Source organism: Geotrypetes seraphini, chromosome 3, assembly GCF_902459505.1.
Source record: "Geotrypetes seraphini chromosome 3, aGeoSer1.1, whole genome shotgun sequence".
Lineage (NCBI taxonomy): Eukaryota > Metazoa > Chordata > Amphibia > Gymnophiona > Dermophiidae > Geotrypetes > Geotrypetes seraphini.
The window spans coordinates 301,124,725-301,141,537 of record NC_047086.1 but is presented as its reverse complement, the minus strand read 5'-3'; positions in this window follow the sequence as shown (position 1 = coordinate 301,141,537).

The window sequence follows — 16,813 nt, the reverse complement described above, 5'->3', positions numbered from 1 at the left end:
GTGCTAGCCCCTGTGCTGGCCAAAAACTACCGCCTGCCTCAAGAGGAGGCCAGTAGCGGCTAGCGCGTCCGGCGGTGTAATTTGCGCCATTACGCGCGTTTAAACCGCTAGCGTGCCTTTGTAAAAGGAGCCTTAACTTTTGTTATTGTGGGCTTAGTAGTGCCTGAGAACTTCTTATTGAACTCCTCATCTTTGCAGTTTAAAAAAAATTTACCCAAATAAATGGCCTATTCACTTTGACATATGTTTTTAATGTGCTTTAGTTCCACCTCCCTAGAATGTAATGAAATGTTATTTGGCTGAAAATTTTTTTTTATTTTGTTTGCCAGTTGTGTTGCTGTTTGGGTTGTTATTGAGTAACTAGCAAGCTGACCAAGTGCTAGATTCACAAAGCAAACCAATCGGTTGACCAGATTTCCCTCCTGCGCTATTCACTAACCTCTCCTGCGATCCGTTTCGAATCCCTGCATGCAAATGAGGGGAAACGCATGCAAAATAGGCAGGGACGCGATTCACCAAACAAATTTGGGGACACCAATTGGGCTGGCCGATCAAGAATAGAAGCGGACTGCTGGGGACCAGTCACACACATCTCTGCTGACTCTCCTGCTCCATTGCTGCCCTGCACTCAGCCCCGATCTTCCACTGCCCGCCCTGCACTCTGCCCCCGGAGGTTTTTTTTCCTGCCCTGCTTTCTCCCCCCTCATGATCTCCTCTGCTCCCCCTGACTCTGCTGCCTTCCCTGCTGCCGCCAGGGATAACAGGAGCAGGAGAGTCGGGGCCCTGATAAAAAAGACCCATAGTAAAAAAAAAAAAAAAAGGACACAAAATGAATGCGTAGACCATCTGCAGGGAAAGCACATGGTCTGCGCATGCATTAGGATCGCACACTAGTGATCCGTGCGTGCAGAGGGGGGCGTTCCTCCAAGCGCCCCTATCTGCATATTATACTTTGGCAAATTCATCGAACCTGCCCGGATCGATGAGTTATCAAATGATTGTTGGTTGTTAATGAGTTAATATTGACCCACTGATGAGCTCATAATGAGTTGTTATTCCATTGTTATTGCTGCTAATGACTCCTAAACTGCTACTGAGCTGGTAAAGAGTTAATATGGACTAGCTATCAAGCTGATAATGAGTTATTCTCAGCTGCTATCAGGCTGAGTATGCTGCTGTTGAGTTGATAATGAATTACCCATGAACTATTATTGACCTGATACTGAGCAGCTATTGAGCTAGCAATGAGCTATTCTTGAGCTGTCCTCTGCAAATAAATTGCAACTGAGTTGCTAATGAGCCACAAATAAGTTGATATTCAACTGATAATGAATTGCTATTGAATGACTAGTGTGTTGCTCTTCAGCTGTTGGTGAGCTACAAATTAGGAGCTAGTTTGCAGCAAATGAGTTTCTATCTATCTGCTAGTGAGCTGCAATCAAGCTGCTAGTGAGTTGCTAGTTAGAGAATGACACGGTGGTAGTTACCCGTTGCTAGTCACGAGTAGCCGCGGATAACCCACCAAAATGATGTGGGGGGGAAAACGTGCTCACTGCGGGCATGAGGACAAGGCCATCCACCGCCCCATGGAGCGGTAAATGGCCTTGTCCCCACAGTTAAGGGAGGGAAGGCGTGTGGTCACCGATCACACGTGGCCCCCTCCCTACCTCCAGCAAAATCTATCTCCCTCCCTCCCCCTTACCTTCGCGGCGCTTTAGAAAATAAACTGAAACTGGCGAAGCCTGTCTGTGCTGCTCTGCAGTCACCATTTGTGTGGGCGGAAGTTCTCCTCTGACGCAATCTTTCATCAGAGGAGAAGCTTCCGCCCACACACACATACGACTGCAGGGCGGCAAAGGCAGGCTATGTTGGCATCAGTTTATTTTCTAAAGTGCCGCAAAGGTAAGGGGAGGGGTGAGGGAGGGAGATAGATTTCGCCGGAGGTAAGAGGGAGGGATGGGAAGGGACCGTGCACCTTCCCTCCCTTAAGTTTCTTTACACCGCGAAGGTAAGGGGAAGGGAGGGAGATTCTCGGGCCGCTGAAGGGCAGTGAAGGTGGCGAGAGGGAAGGGTGTGAATGCTGCGTGGATGGAGATGGGGAGGTGAAAGGGACGGCGGGTTCGGGGACGGGGCAGTGAAGGAGACAGCGGGGACGGGATGGTGAAGGGGACGGTGGTCCAGTGATGGGGCAGTGACAGGGACAGATTTTTTCCCCCATGTCATTCTCTATTGCTAGTAAATTAGATAGCAAATTTGTATAAAGTTGATAATGAGCTGCTATTTGACTGCTAATGAATTGGTACTGAACTGCTCTTTAGTTATCCATTGGAGAGATCAATCTGCCTGCTTTTTAAATATCAGCAGCAGTGGAGATCAACTGCTTTTACACCTAAGCAGCAACGAGACCAGCCACAAACCACACGAGAGCACACAGACCTGATACTACCAAGAGTGTTAACTATGCCCCCCCTGCAATCCGCTAAGAAGATCGACTGTCGGCTCCGGGCGGCTTTCCCGCAGAGGAGAGAATCCTGCATTCACCGTGGGCCTCATCTGGGGCAGCCTCTTGGAGCGGCTGGGGCACGGGCAGTGTGTCTGGGAGGGAATGCATGGATGGGAGAACATCGCAGGGGAGGAGACATTAGGCATCCTGGGACTGTCGGCCAAGTCTCTTCCCTGAAGAAGCCCTTTCTGGAAACGTCAATCGCTCCTCCTAAACTTACTTGCTCACTTCATCACTTCATCATGCTTCTATTCCTTTCTCTCCTCTCTTCTACCTTCCAAAGTATTTAGATCAATGCTGTCTTGTTAAAATGTTTATTTTATTTTTATTTTTCCTCTAACTCTACTTTTCACTTCTCTATTACCCTCCAGGTACTTTAGTTAGATTGTGAGCCTTCGGGACAGTAAGGGAATTTTTCAAGTACCTTTCTTATTTCTAATCTTAATGTATATTTTCTGTAAAACCGCTTAGAACCCTAACGGATGTAGCGGTATATAAGAAATAAATTACATTACATTACATTATTTATCTGCTAATAAACTGATAATTTTTTTTTAATATAGAACTTATATACCCAAGAGGATCCTAGACAGTTTTTATTGAAAGGCGGCCAGATACTCTTCCACACCTATTAAGCCTACACTTCACTGCTATTGAGCTTCTAATGAGTTGAGACTGAGCTACAAATGAGCTGGTATCAAACTACTAATGAATTACTATTTGGCTGACAAACAATAAGAGCAATCTCTTTGAAACTCCACTCTTATTGTTCGTTGCTGCTATTTTATCAGGCTAAGTGTTTGTTTTGTGGTTTTATTTGAACCCATAAGGGGGTTCAAATAAAACCCACCTGGGACCCCTGATGAAGGCGTGTTCACCGAAACACGGACCGTGTCGGGTCCTCTGGTTTGGTACAAGGTGGTAACATTAACCGCAATTCATGTTTTTGGTTTAATAAATTTAGCCTGCATCTTTGTACATTCGTCTGCAGTTCTCTTTTTGTTTTGGATTGGTAAAATCTCATAATAAAACATAAGGCATACAGAAAAAGAACTCCAATATACCAACAGTATAGAATATCCATACAAGACCATTCATTCATAAAGATAATTCAGAAGAACCGCAGAAACCATATAGGCTCACCATCAGTCAATCTTCTGGAAAAAAGACCCCAAATGCCAGAACAAAATAATACAAATCAATAAATCATCACAAGACAGTAACATGGTAAGAAACAACTTGTAATTTCAACAATTATTTATCTATATATCTTTAGGACCATTATATGATCTAGAATATAAAAACATAAGAAATGCACTCACATAATCAGACCTTTGGTCCATCCAGTCCGGTGACCAGCACATGCGGAGGCCAATCTAGGTGTTCCTTGATGGAGACCTAGGTGTTCCCTTATGATGACCATATTTAGCCGTATCCCTCAATGTGATTTGCAAGGAGGTGTGCATCCAACTTGCACTTGAATCCCATAATGGAGGTTTCCATCACAACCTCCTCCGGGAGAGCATTCCAAACGTCCACCACTCGCTGTGTGAAACAGAACTTCCTGACATTCGTCCTGGGCCTGTCGCCCCTCAATTTCAGCCCGTACCCTCTTGTCCGAGTCTCATTTGACAACGTGAATAGCGATGCTTCTTGCTCTATTTTGTCGAGTCATTTTAGTATTTTGAAAGTCTCTATCATATCCCCTCGCAGTCTTCTCTTCTCAAGGGTGAACAAGCTTAGTTTTCCAAGGCGTTCTTTGTAGCTCAAATTTCCCATACCTTTTACTAGCTTCGTGGCTCGCCTCTGCACCCTCTACAGCAGGGTTATATCCTTCTTTAGGTGAGGAGACCAGTGTTGGACACAGTACTCCAGGCATTATGACATCCCACCGATCTACTCGAGATACCCTTCTTTATCATGCCCAACATCCTGTTGGCTTTCTTTGCCGCCACTGAACATTGTGCCGACGGCTTCAGGGTCCTGTCTATCAGTACCCCCAGGTTTCTTTCTTGTTCGCTCTTGCCCAACGTCACACCTAACATTTTATATTCATATTCCCTGTTCTTTGTACCCAGGTGCATCACTTTACATTTGTCTATGTTAAACTTCATCTGCCACTTTTCTGCCCACTTCTCTAGCTGGTTCAAATCTCTTTGGAGCTCTTCGCTGTCCATTTGTGACCCCACTGACCGACATAGTTTTGTGTCATCTGCGAACTTGATTATATTACTCGTCGTTTCCTCTTCCAGGTCATTTATGAATATATTGAATAAGATTAGCCCAAGAACCGAGCCCTGGGGCACACCGCTTGTCACCTTTTCCCAGTCTGAGAACTTACCATTTATGCCTACCCTCTGCAATCTGTTCTCCAGCCAATTGACGATCCATCTTAGTATATTCCCTTCAATTCCATGGCTTTGTAGTTTCCTTAGAAGCCTAGTGTGTGGAACCTTGTCGAACGCCTTCTGGAAGTCCAAGTATATTATATCCACCGGGTCTCCGCTGTCGATTTGTTTGTTCACCTTTTCAAAGAATTGAAGTAAATTTGTCAGACATGACTTCTCCTTCCTGAAGCCGTGTTGACTAGCTCTTATCAGGTCGTGGTTTTCCAGGTGTTGCACTATGCTATCCATGATTAATGCCTCAACTATCTTCCCAGGAACCTATGTAAGACTCACAGGTCTATAGTTGCCTGGTTCTCCTCTCGATCCTTTTTTGAAGATTGGAATGACATTCGCTCTCTTCCAGTCATCTGGTATTTGCCCGGTTCTAATTGACAAATTAGCTAGGGATTGTAGTAGCTCTCCGATTTCTACTTTAAGTTCCTTTAGTACTCTTGGGTGAATCCCATCCGGTCCAGGGGACTTGTCACTTTTTAGTCTGCTGATCTGATAGTATATCCTGTCCAAGTCCACGTTCACTGTGGTGAGACTATCCTCAACTTCTCCATTGAATACTTTCCCTGGATCGGGCATTGACGCAGTGTCCTCCTTGGTAAAGACAGATGCAAAGAATGAATTTAGCCTATCTGCAATCTGTTTGTCCTCTTTGATGCACCCTTTTCTCCCTTGATCTTCGAGGGGGCCCACTGCCTCCTTTGCTGTTTTTTTCCCTTTTATGTATCTAAAAAAGGGCTTGAAATTTTTGGCTTCTTGCGCTATCCTTTCCTCTTAGACCTTTTTGGCGTCTCTTATCACCTTGTGACACTTCTTCTGGTCGACCCTGTGACTGTTCCAGGCCTCCGTCGTTTGTTCATGTTTCCATTTTTTAAACAAGTTCCTCTTATAACTTATCGCATCTTTCACCCCATTAGTTAACCAAGCTGGTTCTCCTTTCTTCTTATTTTTCCTTCCTTTGGATATTAGCGGAATGTAGAGATTCTGCACTTCAGTGATGGTATTTTTTAGTAGGGACCATGCTTGGTCGACCGTTTTGATTTCGGCTGTCTTTTTCTTGAGTCGCTTTTTAACCATGGCTCTCATGCTTTCGTAGTTCCCCTTTCTGAAGTTAAAGGTTGTGGTTTGAGTCTTGGTTCGTTTCCCCATCCCAATGCCAATCTTAAAATTGATCATGTTGTGATCGCTCGTCCCTAGCAGGGCCGTGACTTCCACGTCTGTTGTCCTTCCATTTATGCCATTTAGGACTAAATCTAAGGTTGCAGTTCCTCTTGTCGGTTCTCCCACCATTTGTTCCAGGAAGCAATCACCTATTATTTCTAGGAACTTTGTTTCCCTGCCGCAGTTTGAGGTTCCTAGATTCCAGTTTATCCCCGGAAAGTTGAAGTCTCCCATGATCGTTACATTACCTGTTCTACATTCATGGTTGATTTCCTCTATCATTGCTGTGTCTGTTTCTTCCGTTTGTGCTGAGGGTCGATAATAGAGGCCAATTTTTGTGTCTGCTCCTCTCTGTCTAGGAATCTTTATCCAGAGGGACTCGAGTTTATCCTTTCCTTCCGTCATCCCTTCTCTGATGGACTCTACTCCTTCTTGGACATACAGGGCAATACCTCCCCCTTTTTGCTCTATTCTATCTCTTCTGTATAGTTTCTATCCCTGCAGTACTGTGTCCCATTTATTTTCTTCCTTCCACCAAGTTTCGATTATTCCAATGATATCTAGTTTTTGTCTTCTTGCTAGTGCTTCCAGTTCCCCCATTTTGTTAGTCATGCTTCTAGCATTTGTGTACATACATTTGAGCTCCTTCTGTGCAGCCTTCTTGGTCTTTTTAGTCACCATAACTTTTTTTGCATCTTTTTGCGCTCCTTCTTTATCACTTTCGATTGCCACATGTTTTTCTCTTCCTTTGTCACTTTCGGTTACAACATCTTTTTCCCGTTTATCTGAGCAGTTGTTTGCAGATCCATCTTTGGGATCCCCTGATGCCCGGGCCATCGACTGGATATCGACTGTCGGCTTTCCCCTGTTCCTTATTCCTTCTTGATGGTCTTCTTCATGTTTCCAGCCAAGACTCTTGCTCCTTGCTCCTTAATTTTTCAGAAGAGTATTCAGAAGCAGCGCTCAACAAAACCAATTCTCATATTGAGCAGTAATTCCTGCCGCAAGCTTCCTCATCGGCTCCATCAATATTTGATGTAAAATATTCTTCCAATGAAATACATGTCTCTTAATTCTTTGAAATTCACTTAAAAAGATCACCAGGTAGGGTCCAAGATGGCGTCGGGGATGGATGCATAAGCAGAGCTCACTCCTGACTGGAGCTAACGTGGCGCTGTTACATTCCTTGGTGGTTTTTGCCACGGGGAAGCGAAAAGGGATTCCGCAAACTGGTCCTCCAGCATCCGCAGCACCAAGGTGCCTTGTTCAGGCTACCATTCCGGGGGTAGTGTCGCGCCATGTGATGGAGGTGCAACTGGCTTCAGGAGGGACAACGGATCAAGCGGCAGACCTTAGCATTGATCGGGCCTCGTTGAGCCCAGATCTGATGCAGGCCCCTCTCCAGCCTGCAAGTGTGAGTCCAGCAGGAACAGCAGTGGGGAATTAGCAGTGCTTAGCCTATGGAGAATTACCCAGTAGAGAATGACACGGTGACAAAATTCATCACCGTTCCCGTCCCCGCGGATAACCGCAGGAAATAATCCCATGTCATTTTCTAGTGTCTATTTCAACCTCAGTCCTTCTACACCAGCATTCTTCAAAGCAAACCTTGTGGGTCAGTGGTTGTGGCTATTCATACTCTGATTCTTCCCACTCTCTTAAAGAATGACATAAAGATGGTTTCCCGCGGGGATGAATTTTGTCACCGTGTCATTCTCTATTACCCAGCTGTGGCCCTGACATCGGCACCTTGCATGGAATTCAAGGAATGAAATGCTTCTGGGAATGAGACCTTGCAGTTTGGAGCGATGGTGAAGCCTGTCATAATTAATATGGATGCTCTGTGTGGCTTCTGAAGTTATGGACTCCAACCTAAAAAAAAGCTGCTTCAGTATTGAGAAGTGATTGTGGTACTATTAACTCCACGGTGAATACCCAAAGTGAAATCTTGCAGGAACACGGTGAGAGTATTAAAATACATGAAGAACAATTTAATCAATTTAAGGTGTTAGAAATGGATATTATTAAAGTGAGATCTTATATTCAAAAAGTTGGAAGATATGGAAAATTACCAAAGGAAAAATAATTTGAGAATGTTGAACTTTCCTAGATCTCCAATAGTGTCAGATGTTGAAATGGTGCGAAGATATCTATATGAAGTATTATTGATTCCAGTAGAGAGTTTACCATCAATACTGAGAGTTCAATATCTCACTATTAAGAATAAACCAGAAAGTTCTACTACAACTGGCAATATTGGAGCTGTTTATGGAGAGATGAATTTGACTAATTTTTTCAAAAACTCTCTAGAAGTGGTTGTTGAAGGAACAACTCTTATCATGATGTTTGCTCTGGAGTATGATAGGGATTTAGGGCTCCTTTTATCAAGCTGCGCTAGCGGTTTAATGCGCGTAATAACTCACGTTAAAACGTCGGCCATGCTAGCCACTAATGCCTGCCTTGAGCAGGTGGTAGTTTTTTGGCCAGCGCGGGGGTTAGCGCGTGATTAAAAGTTACGCGCGTTAACCCCGCTAGCGCGGCTTGATAAAAGGAGCCCTTAGTTCTTCAGACTTATTTCAAACATATAAATGAGCAATTTCTTGGTTCATCGATTTGTCTATTTGGGTTTTTGCCAGTTACTTGAGACTTGGATTGGCCTCCATGAAGACAGGATACAGAGCTATCTGAGCCATTGGTCTGATCCAGTAAGGCTATTCTTATGTTCTTATATATCACAAGTGTCACAAAAATGAAGGAAGGATTTATTGGCTTATCAGCCTAAAGTTTTCTCTCTGAGTGCCACTTTTATATTAAAATTTCCTGTAAAATTGCTGTGTTTTTGTTTGGTGATAAAAATTTTCTTTTCTTTGAACCAAAGCATTTGTTGGACTTTATTGTGGCTAAAGAAGGTGGTAGAGCATTTATTAGATAAATAACTCCTTCCACAGATTAACGTGAACTGGCTGCCGGTTAAACACTTCCGATGCCATCCCTTTTGAAGATGTTGAAATAATTTCTTTTGATTAGTTTTCTCTTTTTGGCCCCTATTGGATTGTAGACTAAATAATGATTTTAGTATTGGTGGAGGTTTTTCACTATATATAGTTTTATTGTCTTTTGATGAATCTGTATTCAAGTATTGATTATATCCTTGTCTTTAATTTTGAAAACTTATAAATAAAATTTTTTTTTAAAAATGAGTCCTTAGAAAAACTTATCCATGAGCTGTAACTGCCCGCTTTACAAAATCAAGTTGTAGTAACAAACTGCCAAAATAGCGAACTGCCCTTCTTCATTGGCTTCATCACTATTTGATGTAAAACATTCTTCAAATGAATTACACGTCTCTTAATTCTAAAGTGTTTCTACTTGATTTTGTAAAACATGCAGTTACAGCTCAAGAATAAGTTTTTCTAAAGAATCTTTTAAGTGAATTTCAAAGAATTAAGAGGCACGTATTTCATTTGAAGAATTTTTTTACATTAAATAGTGAGGAAGCCGATGAGGAAGCTAGCGGCAGGAATTATAGCTCAACGTAAGAATTGGCTTTGTTGAGTGCTGCTTCTGAAGGCTCTTCTGAAAAATTAATTATATAACGGTCCTAAAGATATAGAGATAAATAATTTTTGAAATTACAAGTTGTTTCTTAAAATGTTACTCTGGTGATGGTTTATTGATTTGTATGATATAAACAAGCTGGACAAAAAATTGATTACCTAGTTTAAGGGAGAACAAAATAATAAGCTTTATCTAAAAGCTTATAGCACTTTTAAAGATTTCTCTATACAGATCTTCCTTTGAAGACAGTGCATTCCACAAAGACAGCACCAAATAATAAAAAGCCCCCTTTCTAGTAACCATAAGTCGAGTCTGTGCTACAGGAGGAATCACCAATAATAACCTATCTTCAGAGCGGAACGTCCTTGTTGGAACATAAGGATGTAATAAACCCTTAAGAGTTTATGGAATATTTTCATAACACGCCCTGTAGTTGAGAACCATCAGCTCAAACAAAACTGTGTTGCTCAGGTAACCAATGATAATGGACAAAGGACCAGATTCACTAAGGGCACGGATCAGATCCCTGAGCGATCCGATCCGATCCGTGTCTGGGGGTCTGATTCACGAATCGCACTCATGCAAATGAGGGTGATCGGAATCATTCTCCAACCGACCGCCCGGATCGCTCTATAGCGATTCTGACACATGCACAGACCATCTGTAGATGGTCTGCGCATGCGCTCGCCCTCCGTGCCCAGCAGAGCAGGAAACTACTTTTTTTTCTTCGCAAGCCTGTGGTTTTAACCTGCTTTAAACCTGTGGGTTAAAACCATGGGCTTGCACTGCGGGAAGGGCAGGAGATCGGGGCAGAGAGCAGATCAGGGCAGACAGCAGGCGATCAGAGGGGCCAGAAAGCAGATTGGGGCAGAGAGCATGAGATCAGAGGGGCCAGAGAGCAAATTGGGACAGAGAGCAGGAAATCAGAGGGGCCAGAGAGCAGATCAGGTCAGAGAGCAGGAGATCGGAGGGGCCAGAGAGTAAATCGGGGCAGAGAGCAGGAGATTGGAGGAGCCAGAGAGCAGATCGGGGCAGAGAGCAGGGTGGCAAAAGGCAGGGCAGTTGGAAAGGACCTGAGCGATTGGTCTTCAGCAGTAGTTATTTGGTTGCTAAGGAGTTGCCAAACTGCTGTCTAGCTACTAATGAGTTGATAATGTGTTGCTAATGAACTAATAACGCTATATAACATGATTTTTATTCCTGGGCAATAAGCATAATTTCCTAATTGCTCATGCCTAAAAAGTATTGAAAATGTTTGTTATTTCCATAAAATTTTTCTTTTGTGACCAGGATAGTCAAAGTTTGCACTTTACCAATTTAAAATGCAAAAATGCTGAATTTTCATCTTTTCATTCTTATAAAAGTCATTAAAAGCAATAAATGAATCGCAATTAACATGTATTTATTTTGAATATATATAAAGAAGACCACAGAAGACTTAGAAGTGAGTAGGTTTTTGAGATTTGTGATTGTATTCTAAGTCACTTTCACAAATCATCCCCCAGATGTAGCCTCCCATCAGCATCTCATTATATTGACCTAGGTAGCAGTGTTTGAAGTCCAGTATATCCTGGCGGAAGTACTCATCTCGCTGTTCTGAGTATGTCTCAAAATGAACATCAAAGACATGGGCTTTGAGAGACATCCTACTGTATATCTCATTTTACTGTAAGTCTTCGCCAGATTCTCAACAACTCCACGTAGTTTTTGGCCTTGTGATTGACCAGGAAGCCCTGAACCATTGCGACATAACTGTTCCAAGTCACTTTCTCCTTTTCAGAAATAACTTTTGGAATTTTGAACATACCACAGGATAATCTTTCTCCTCTCGCTAAAATGTATTATTGGCCCTTTTAAGAAGAAGGATCAGCAATCCCAGGATCAGAGTGGCATCGATATGGATTCCTCCACTGCGACTGCAGTATTAGAAACTGCAAATAATAAGCAAGTGGCAGATTTTTGCACTGATATTAAAAAAATGGCACTGTGCATTTTTCAGGAATCAAGACAAATTGTTTTTGAATTGTTGATAAAGAGAAACAAAAGTAGGATACAGGTTTTTTTTTAAGCTTAGTCTAGCCCCCTCTTCTATTAAACTGCGCTATGAGCGTCGGGAGCAGCGCAAGCCATTCAGCGTGGCTCCCCGCGCTAGAAAACTGCTAGCGCAGTTTAATAGAAGAGGCCCTAAGTTTCTTTGCAACCGTAAAGTTAATTTTCAATCTATGAACTATGTTTTCTTTGACCCATCTCATTTGCCATACTTTCTTTTTTGGCTTCTAGGAGGTTGGTTGTAAATGCCCCATATCTCCTTGATGGTTAGCTCATGTTATCTCTGCTTGAATACTACTGTACTTGGGCTGTGAGTAGTGGTTCTATTTTTTTTTTCTGACCCTTTTCTCCCATTGTCTTTTGGATCTCCTACAATTTGAGAAATTTTGCCATGTTTGAAATTAGGATTTTTATCATGCTAATTGCATTTTGTTTTCTTTTATGTTAATTGCACTGGTATAATTTATCTATACAAGTTTTCTTATTTGATTATTGAAAATATAAGTTCAAAAAAAATAAACCATTGGAATAAACATAAATATATAATTCTAGTACACATATAATATGAAATCGCTTCAGTTATAATCACAGAAACGCAGTATATCAAACCCCATTTCCTTTCCAATCTACAATGAATGTTATATTAAACAATATTAAAGTTATTCTGAAATTCAAATCTTTGAAGGATTACTGGGAATCAAATATTAGAATCTGCTTTTAACACGGTCACCTTCTGTTTTTCTTTATTATGTTTCATTTTAGATTTGATGAAACATCTTGTACACACAAACCCATGCCAAACATTTGCACAATAGATAAGCAGCTAATAATGTCATAGTTGTATGTGTTTGGAATATGTGTGTACTTTGTGCTTTTCAAGAAAAAGGTACTGGTAGATAGGTAATTATTTGGTGAAGAGATATTTGTTCTTTATTCTTGGATGACTAATTCAAAAGTCAACACTATCGGATCCCTTCAGTAGATGCATGGTTGCAGTTTGGATCCTGTTCCTTCTCCCCTCCCCCCCCCCCCCCAACACACATACACACCCACAATGTAGTTATTAGAGTGAAATAAACCCTTTAGACTAAACCTTTATAAGTACTTTTACTGGGTGGTTAGAAATTAGCACATGACCATTAATTCAGAAAATGAAAAAAAAAAAATGCGGCCATTTTAAAGCCACATTGAAAACTGCTTCAGCGCATGGGAAACCCATCCATTAATAGCACAGGACACGTTTTGTAGCACAACTTAGTAAAAGGGTCCCTCTATATGCTTGAATATCTGGTACCTCTCTACTCATGTATGTTCAGTGAAAACATACATCAAATTTCTAAAGCAAATAGAATTTTTTTAGAACCAGAACCTCAGAACACCATTCCAGGTTCACTTAGCTCATAGCCTTAAGCTTGACGGGTCCGTTCCTCACTTTTGAATAGGCAACCTTGTTTGCAAAATGAGGGGCCACAGAAAAGTTCTCAGCCCAACCAAGAAGAGAATGATGCGGATCAATGAAACTTACAAGTTATTCCACACTTTTCTCAACATTTTTACATTTTATTTCATACCATTGAAACGAAAAGTGTCGAGAAAAGTATGGAATAACTTGTAAGATTCATTGCTCCACATCATTCTCTTATTGGTTGGGCTGAGAACTTTTCTGCGGCCCCATCATTTTGCAAACAAGGTTGCCTATTCAAAAGTGCTCCCTAAAAACTATTGCTCAACCAAAAGTTTTTTCAAGATGCCTTTCAACCCTTTCTATTTTTGCATAGTGTTAAAGAAAGTAAGGCAGTTAGCTTAGCGGGGTTTATAAAAAAGGTTTGGATAATTTCCTACAAGTCCATAAGATGGAAGCAGAAATCTATTGCTTATTCCTAGGATAAGCAGCATAAAATCTGTTTCACTCTTTGTGTTGTTGCCAAGTATTTGTGACCTCGGTTGGCCACTCTTGGAAACAGGATAATGGGGTCGATGGACCTTCAGTCTGACCCAATACAGCAACTCTTATTTATTTTACTGCACAAGCAGCAGTTATTGAGTGTAACACAAAAAGAAATTAACATTTCTGTTTAGTTACTGATGTTCATAGATAATTCTTACTAAACAAGCAATACAACAATCAGGCTCTTCTGTTTTCTTTGTTGGAAAAGAATGTATAAATCTGAACCATAGGAATCTAAAGGTCTTCCAAAGTGACCTGTGACTGCAGCCTTTGAAATTCTGATGTTAAATCTTGCATGACGGGTTCCAAGACAATGTGTGCAACTCCCCACTCTTTTGTTTTATATTCTCACACCTGCACCTGCTGGGAGGGCTCTCTTCAGCATCTGAAGTTTTCTTACTTCAAGACTGGTAACTCTAGCAAGATTATGTAAACAACTTGCCTGCTCAATAAGAGGTGACATGATAGGTCTCAGGTATTCAGATGACAATAATGGCTCCTTGCATTTCAAAAGTCATGCTCCAATGGTTTGAACCTTTTCAGGATAAGGTATCTTTGGATAGGATTCAAAAAAGAAATTCACTTTCAGTTGCAGTATTGGACAAGGTCCAGAAATGTCTAACAATAAGGTACGCCACCAAAGAAAATTGGATTTGCCCTATTTTTTAACTTCTACACTGAGCCCATGGTTACTAAATTGTTTTTCTTCTCTATATAGTCTAAGTTACTTTTAAAAGCTTTTAATAAGAACATAAGAGTTACCATACTGGGACAGGCCAAAGGTTCATCAAGCCCAGTATCCTGTTCCCAACAGTGGCCAACCCAGATTACAAATACTTGGCAAGATCCCAAAGGGTAAAACACATTTCTTACTGCTAGGCCTAAGAATAAGCAGTGGATTTTCCTAAGTCTGTCTTAATAATTGCTTATGGACTTTTCTTTTAGAAAGGTATCCAAACCTTTTTTAAACCCTACTAAGCTAACTGCTTTTGCCACTTTCTCTGGCAACAAATTCCAGAGTTTACTTACAAATTGAATGAAAATATACAGTATTTTCTCTGGTTTGTTTTAAATCTACTATTTAGTAGCTTCATTACATGCCCAATAGAAAGAGTTAAACGATTCACATCAACATGTTTCACTCCACTCAGAATTTTATAGACCTCTTCTCCAAGCTGAAGAGTCCTAGCTACTTTAGCCTTCCCTCATAGGGAAGTTGTCCCATCCCTTTTATCTTTTACAGTGCCCTTCTCAGTACATTTTCTAATTCTGCTAAATCTTGTTTGAGATGTGGCTTACAAAATTTCACAGTATTTGAGGTGCGGCTGCAGCATGGAGCAATACAAGGGCATTGCAACATTCTCATCTCTATTTTCCTTTTGCCGCAGCAGCACATTACTTAGAAACATGATGGTAGATAAAATCCAAATGGCCCATCCAGTCTGCCTATCTGTAGCATCCACTCCTTCTCTCCCTAAGAGATCCTATGTGCCTGTCCCAAGCTTTCTTGAATTCAGACACAGTCTTTGTCTCCACCACCTCTACCAGGAAACTATTCCACGCATCTACCACCCTTTCTGTAAAAAAGTATTTCCTTAAATTACGCCTGAGCCTATCACCTCAACTTCATCCTATTCCCTCTCATTCTGGAGCTTCCTTTCACATGAAAGAAACTCGACTCATGCACATTTATGCCAGGTTGGTATTTAAACATCTCTATCATATTTCCCCTTTCCCATTTTTCCTCCAAAGTATACATATTGAGATTTTTGTCTTTACCCATATGACTTATGACAAAGACCACCAACCATTTTAGTAGCATTCCTCTGAACTGATTCCATTCTGTTTATATCTTTTGAAGGTGTGGTTTCCAGAATTGTATACAATATTCAAAATGAGGTCTCACCAGAGTCTTATGCAGAGGCATCAATGCCTCTTTTTTCCTACTAGTCATACCTCTCCCTATGCACCCTAGAATCCTTCTAGCTTTCTCTGTTACCTTTTCAATCTTTTAGGCCACCTTAAGATCATCACATACTAGTTATTTACCCCCTAAACTGTACCATTCCCTTGGGGGTTTGCAGCCCAAATACATGACCATGCATTTTGTAACATTAAATCTTAGCTGCCAAATTTTAAACCATTCTTCAAGATTCACTAGATTCTTCCTCATGTTATCTACACCATCAGGGGTGTCTTGACAATTTTAGTATCATCTGCAAAGAGGCAAATCTTACCAGACAGCCTTTCAGTAATATCAATTACAAAAATGTTAAAAAGAACAGGCCCAAGAACCGATCACTAAGGCACACCACTGGTAACATTCCTTTCCTCAAAGTGATCTCCATTGACCACTACTCTCTGTCACCTTCTACTCAACCAGTTCCTGGCCCAGTTCATCACTTTGGGGCCCATCTTGAGGGCACTCAGATTATTTATTAGATGCCTATGTGGAACACTGTCAAAGACTTTGCTAAAATCTAAATAAACCACATTTTGAGTTCTCCCTCTATCCATTTCTCTGATCACCCAGTCAAAGAAATTGATCAGAGTTCTCTGACGAGACCTGCCTCTAGTGAATATATGTTGCCTTGAGTTCTGGATTCCAGAAACATCACTATTTTCTATTTTAAAAGCATTTCCATTAATTTATTTACCACAGAAGTCAGATTTACCAGCCTTTAGTTCCCTACTTCTTCCTTACTTTCACTTTTGTGGGGAAGGATCACATTCGTCCTTCTCCAGTTCTTTATTACCACTCCTGACTCTAAAGAAGCATTGAAAAGGTCAGCCAGCAGAGCTGCCAGAACTTTCCTAAGTTCCTTCAGTACCCTCCGATATACACCCTTCGGTCCCATCACTTAATTCACCTATAGTTTAGCAAGCTCCTCATAAACACAATCCTCTGAAAATCAATCAGGGTCTACCACAACTCCAGCCCTATTTGCGTTTGTCTTCTTTGGTCTTACCCCCCGTACTTCAGCTGTGAACAATGAGCTGAGGATTTCAACGTATTCTCAACAGTGACACCTAGATACTTTTCCTGGGCGGTGACTCCTAATATGAAATCCTGCATCACAATCACATAGCTATTGTCTGAGTTCCTCTTAGTGGAGTAGCAAGGGTAGTAGGTACCTCCATGTCCTCCTCTCCAACCCCCTCCTTCTTCCATGCCCCCGACTCCTTCCCCACTCC